The 6616-nt window shown below is 42.9% G+C and overlaps 1 non-coding gene across 1 annotated transcript; it reads left to right on the top strand.

Moving 5' to 3' along the window:
• The first annotated feature begins 1427 nt into the window (after positions 1-1427).
• Positions 1428-1512, top strand: TRNAQ-UUG (transfer RNA glutamine (anticodon UUG)). The gene has a single exon. It is a non-coding gene; the product is annotated as a tRNA-Gln (tRNA).
• Positions 1513-6616: the final 5104 nt, after the last annotated feature.

The raw sequence follows: 6616 nt of genomic DNA, 5'->3' as shown, positions 1-6616 counted from the left end.
ATCAAAATTAAAAACCTCTTCTCTGAGAAAGACACTGTTGAGAGAATAAAAACACAATCCACAGACTGGGAGAAAATATCTGCAAAAGACATATATGACAAAGTATATGAAAAGGTGCCCAACACCATAAGTCATCAACAAACTGGAGATTATAATAACAGTGAAACACACCTCTTAGAACAGCCAAAATTGAGAACACTAACACAAGATGTTGACAAGGATATGGAGCAACAGCAGCTCTCATTCATCGCTGATAGAAATGCAAAATGGTGCAGACACTTTGGGAGACAGCTAGGCAATTTTTTACAAAATTAAACATACTCTTACAATACAATACAGCAGTTGAACTTCTTGGTATTCATCTAAAGGAGCAGAAAACGTATGTCTACACCAAAACCTTCACATGGATATTTATACCACCTTTATTCATAATTTCCAAAACTTGGAAGAAATCAAGATGTCCTTCAGTTGCTGAATAAATAAACTGTGGTATATCCAAACAATAGAATATTATTTAGCAGTAAAAAGAAGTGAACTATCAAGCCCCGAAAAAGCATAGAGGAACCTTAAATGTACATTACTAAGTGAAAGAAGCTAATCTGTAACAGCTACATACTGTATGATTGTAACTCTCTGACATTCTGGAAAAGGAAAAACTATGAAGACAGTAGAAATATCTATGGTTGCCAAGAAAGAGGGCTGGAGAGGGGGGGGAATGCATAAGCAGAAAGAGGGCTGGGGGGCAGTGAAAATGCTTTGCATGATACTATAATGATGAATACAGGTCAGTATGTATCTGTCCAAACCCATAGAATGTGTAAGAGTGAGTCCTAATGTACTGGACTTTGGATAATTGTGATGCATCAGTGTAGGTTCATAGATTGTGACAAATATACCACTCTGATGTGAAAAGTTGTTAGTGAGGGAGGTTGTGCATACGGCGGAGTGTGGGGGGTATATTAGAACTCTCTCTATTTGTTGCTCAATTTTGTTGTGAACCTAAAAGTACTCTAAAATACAAAATCTATTCAAAACAATTTCTATGCACAATAGCATCACAAAGAATAAAATATTTAGGAATAAATCTAACAAAAGAAGTTAAAAACTTACACTCTGAAAACTGCAAAATGCCAGTGAAAGAAATTAAAGACAACCTAAATAAGTAGAAAGACGTTCCGTGTTCGTGGATTGGGAGACAATGTTGTTGAGACAGCAATGCTGACCAAATTCACGTATACATTCAATGCAATTCCCAGATGCCCCCACCCCCTTTTTTTTTCAGAAACTGACAAAATGATTGATATGGAAATGGAAGGAACTCAAAAGAGCCAAAACAATTTTGAAAAAAAAGAACAAACTTGGAAGACTCACACTGCCCAATTTCAAAATTTACCACAAAGTTACAGTAATCAAGACAGCACAGGGGCGCCTGGGTGGCTCAGTTGGTTGAGCGTCTGACTTTGGCTCAGGTCATGATCTCACGGTCTGTGGGTTCGAGCCCCGCGTCGGGCTTTGTGCTGAGGCTCAGAGCCTGTGCTCAGAGCCCGGAACCTCCTTCGGATTCTGTGTCTCCCTCTCTCTCTGACCCTCCCCTGTTCATGTTCTGTCTCTCTCTGTCTCAAAAATAAATAAACATTAAAAAAAAAAAGCACAGTACTGGAATAAGGACAGATATATAGATGACTGGAATAGAATTGAAAGTACAGGAATAAACCCAAACATCTGTGGTCAACTGGTTTTTGATAAAAGCTCCAACACAATTCAATGGGGGAAGAAACAGCCTTTTAAACAAATAGCGCTTCAAACAAAAGAATGAAATCAGCCTACTTCCTTATACCGTACCCAAATTTAACTCCAATCAAATCATAAGCCTGGATATGAGAGCTAGAACTCTGAGACTCTAAGAGAAAACATAGCAGCAAATCTTCATGACCTTCTATCAAACAATGATTTCTAAAATAACAACACCAAAGAGGGGAGCCTGAGTGGCTCAACGGTTAAACATCCAACTCTTGATGTTAGCTCAGGTCATGTTTTCACAGTTGTGAGAATGAGTCCCGTGTGGGACTCACGTTGGGCTCAGATAGGCTCAGGATGGGTTTGTGTTGGGCCCCATGATGAAGCCTGCTTAAGATCCTCTCCGTCTCTCTCCCTTTGCCTCTCCTCCACTTGCCTGTGCTTGCTTATACATGCATGTGCACTTGCTTTCTCTTGTTCTCTCTCACTCTCTCTCTCTTTCTCAAAAAAAAAAAAAAAAAAGATACAGCACCAAAGAAAAAAATAGATAGATTAGACTTCATCAAAATTAAAAATTTTTGTGTTTCAAGGGATACCATCCAGAAAGTGCTAGGATAACCCAGAGAATGGGAGAAAATATTTGCAAATCCTACATCTACTAAGGGACTTGTATCCAGAGCACCGGAAGAACTCTTAGAGCTCAATTACAAAAAAAGATACACCTAATAAAAAATGAATATTGGGGCGCCTGGGTGGCTCAGTTGGTTAAGCGTCCGACTTTGGCTCAGGTCATGATCTCCCAGTTCCTGGGTTCGAGCCCCGCGTCGTCTCTGTGCTGACAACTTAGAGCCTGAAGCCTGCTTTGGATTCTGTGTCTCCCTCTCTCTCTCTCTGCCCCTCCCCCCACTTTTGCTCTGTCTCTCTCTCTCTCTCAAAAATAAATGAACATAAAAAATTTTTTTTAAATGAACAAAGACTCCAAACAGACATTTCTCCAAAGAAGATACACAAATGGCCAATAAGAACATAAAAAGAGACTCAACATCAGTAGCCATCAGGTAAATGCAAATCAAAACTACAGTGAGGTACCATTGCACGCAGCTGGGATGACTAGACTCAAAAAGGTAAGTAGTAACATGTGTTGGCAAAGATGTGGAGAAAGTGGGCCCCTCATACACTGCTGGTAGGGATAAAAATGGTGCAGTGGCTTTGGAAAACAGATTAAAAAGAGTTACTACGTGGCCCAGCAATTACATCACTAGGTGCGTACCCAACAGGAATGAAAACACACATTCGTATAAAAACGTGTGGGCCAATATTCAGGAAGACGTTATTCATATTAGCCAAAAAGCGTGACGAACCCAAATGTCCATCAACTGATGAATGGATAATAAATTGTGGTATATCCATGCAGTGGAATAGTATTCAACACTAACAAGAAATGAAGCACTGATACATGCTCCAACATGGATGAGGCTTACAAACTGATGCCAGGTGAAAGAAGCCGGGCACAAAAGGCCATGGCGTGTATGACTCCCTTTGTATGAAATGTTCAGAAGAGGCAAATCTATAAGGACAGAAAGCAGATTCATGGTCACCTAGACCTGGAGGAACAGGGAAAAGTGGGAATGAACGCTAATGTAATGTGTACGGGGTTTCTTTTGGAGTGATGAAAATACTCTAAAATTGGTTGTGGTGATGGCTGCACAACTCTGACGGTACAAAGAAACATTTAAAGTGTACATTTAAAACCACGTGAAATGGAAATGTACGCCAGTAAAGCTGTTGTTAAATGAGCTGTATCACGAGTTTAAAAAATATATAAATTATACCAACAATACAACAATTATGTATAAATTCAGCCAAGCATGTAAGATAGATAAAGAATGGAACTCATTGGGGCGCCTGGGTGGCGCAGTCGGTTAAGCGTCCGACTTCAGCCAGGTCACGATCTCGCGGTCCGGGAGTTCGAGCCCCGCGTCGGGCTCTGGGCTGATGGCTCGGAGTCTGGAGCCTGTTTCTGATGCTGTGTCTCCCTCTCTCTCTGCCCCTCCCCCGTTCATGCTCTGTCTCTCTCTGTCCCAAAAATAAATAAAAAACGTTGAAAAAAAAAAAATTTAAAAAAAAAAAAAAAAAAGAATGGAACTCATGGTCAAATCTGACCATTTATATTATTCAAGGGGAAGATTATGGGTGTGGTTACTTTCAAGATGTTGTAGGGTTTTTTGTGTTTTTTTTTTAAGGTTTAACTATTTTTGAGTGAGAGACAGAGCGCAAATGGGGGAGGAGCCGAGAGAGAGAGGGGACAGAGGACCCGAAGCAGGCTCCACACTGAAGTAGTGAGTCTGGTGTGGGGCTCGAACTCACAAACCGAGAGATCATGACCTGAGCTGGTCAGAAGCTCAACAGACTGGGCCACCCAGGCGCCCGAAGGTGTTGTAGTTTTTTTTAATAAATGCTATCTTCAGATGGTCAAGGGGTGGGGGGAGAAGGGATAATATTTCTTTCTTTTTATTGGTCCAGTAAAGATGGGGAGCACCGGGAAGACAGAAAAAGGGCCACCTGCTGACCCACTTCCTGATTACTCCTTCCCGGTACTCATAACCCACCTGGGACATCTGTATACCAGACCTTGCCCAAGTGGGCCTTCCTTCTTCCTTCACTCCTTCTCTGTTCTTTTCTTTCTGCCTTCCTGCCTCCCCTCCTTCAAAAAGCAACTATTGAGCCTGTGCCACTAGGCGGGCCCGGTGGAGTTGGACACTCCCAGACCCACACCCTCTACATGAACCCACAGCCAAATGCTACAACTACGCACAGTCATAACATGATCTCATTTGTGTGCTTTGGGTATGCCAGTGTCTTCGCTTGGGATGCACTTTTTTTCCTTTCTCAGTCTACCAAAGTCTTTCAAGGCATGGCTTACAACTCACCTCTTCCATGAAGTCTGCCCTGATTTCCCCGATCAAAATTACATCTTCCTGTGTTTACATTCCTCAGTCACGTTGCTGGTATCATTTGCTCTATCATTTTATTTTATTTTTTTTGATGAATATGTGTTCACAAAACTTTATTGAATCACATATACTTAGGTCCTAATTTTTCTGGTTTTGATTTTACCACGGTACGCGTACCAAATTTCTTAAGCGATGTACAATCTTTTGAGATCTAGTTATCAGTTTGCTGTGACATATCCAAGTTTATTTTCTCAATTTGAGTGCGGAGTTTCTATGACCCAGAATATTGTCTATCTTGGTGAGTATTCCATGTACACCTTCATCTGATTTTTATCATTTATTTTATTCTGTTTGGTATCATAATTGGTCATTGTGCAAATGCCATTGACTCTCATTAGAGAGAGTCTCCAGTTCCTTGAGAGCAGTTACCTCATTTAATTCATTTATTTCCCCAAACCTAGCATAGGGCCAGACACACAGGAGCTGCCCAATAAATGTTTGTAGAATCGCCCTGCTGTTTAATCCTTAATACTTTTTGCATGATTATTAAACATGCCTAGTGTCAGCATATTTATGCCTGTTAAAAGCTATATGAACTGTGCTCTTAGTTTTCAACTTTTTTAAAAAGTTGAGGGGTGTCTGGGTGTCTGGGTGGCTCAGTCGGTTGAGCATCTGACTCTTGATTTCAGCTGGGGTCATGATGCCAGGGCCATGGGATCAAGCCCCGTGTAGGGCTCCACACTCATCATGGAGCCTGCTTCAGATCCTCTCTCTCTCTCTTCCCCTGGGCCCCCTCTCCCGCTAGCAATCTCTCTCTTTCTTTCTCTCTAAAAACAAAAAAAAAAAAGAACTTGACAAATTAAAACGCCAAAAGGAAATTCTGATTTCTCAAAATTGTCTGCCACATGAAAAAGAGTTATTTTCTTTAGCTCGGTAAACAATTGACAAAGACATGTGTTTGGGAATTAGGGGGAGGGGAAGATATTTGAATAATTACGATGAAGAAACAACCTAAGATAAATGAAAATACCCTCCAAGAATTTCTTGCAGGTAATTTCACTGTATACTTAGCCAGGTATCATAGTCTGTAGTGAAGCATTATTACCAATTGGTTCTGATTTCCCCAGGGGAAGGAAAAAGAGCTGGAACATAGCTTTTCGTTTGGTCTTTGGACAAGTCGTTCGGCACTAGAGTGACAGAATTCTCTCTCTCCCTAGCGGCGGGCAGTCCTGGGCTAGGTCACTGGTCCCATAGATCTCCTGGGTGGCTCAGTACCCCATCACAGGTCCGCAGAGTGAAATCAGGGAAGTCCAAAGCTCCTGCTGAGTGAGCACACCGCCACCTCCTGGTCGAAAGAGATAATGCAGCCATCTGGCCCTGACCAAGGTCGCCAGGAAGAAATGCCAGAGCCCCAGGTGACTGCCTGTGGGTTAGGCCTCTTTCCAGTGCACACAGCCAGCAACCAACCAGGAAGCCTGGGTATGCAGCTCTGAGGAGAGTCTTACTAGCCACCCTCTGTGTGCTCTGAGGCACCATTCGAGACCCCGAGACTTAGCAGGGAACCAACCAGACCAAGTTTCCTGCCCCCAAGGAGCTTAAAGTGTAATGGGGAGACGGACAGCAAACAAAATATATGCAAATTATTTATAGGGAAGAAGGTACTAGCGCTTAGGGCAAAACAAAACCCGAGAAGGGGTAACAGGGGACGCTGGAGGTGCAGCAAGGAGGGCTGCAATTTTAGCAAGAGGTCAAAGGCCTCCCTGCAGCCTGCAGGAAGGTGTCCCCATCAGAGGTGCTGTGAAGAAAAGACCCTGCAGAAGAGCAAGGCCCGTGGGTGGCGTCCTCAGAGAACAGCCAGGAGCTTGGGGGGGGGGGGGGAGGGGGGGAGGGAGGGGGGAGGGGGTGGGGGTGGGGGGGAGGGAGGT

Source organism: Puma concolor, chromosome B4, assembly GCF_028749965.1.
Source record: "Puma concolor isolate L17-30 chromosome B4, mPumCon1.1.hap2, whole genome shotgun sequence".
Lineage (NCBI taxonomy): Eukaryota > Metazoa > Chordata > Mammalia > Carnivora > Felidae > Puma > Puma concolor.
Note: the sequence above shows the minus strand (reverse complement) of the source record. Positions and strands in the feature narration are given on the sequence as shown.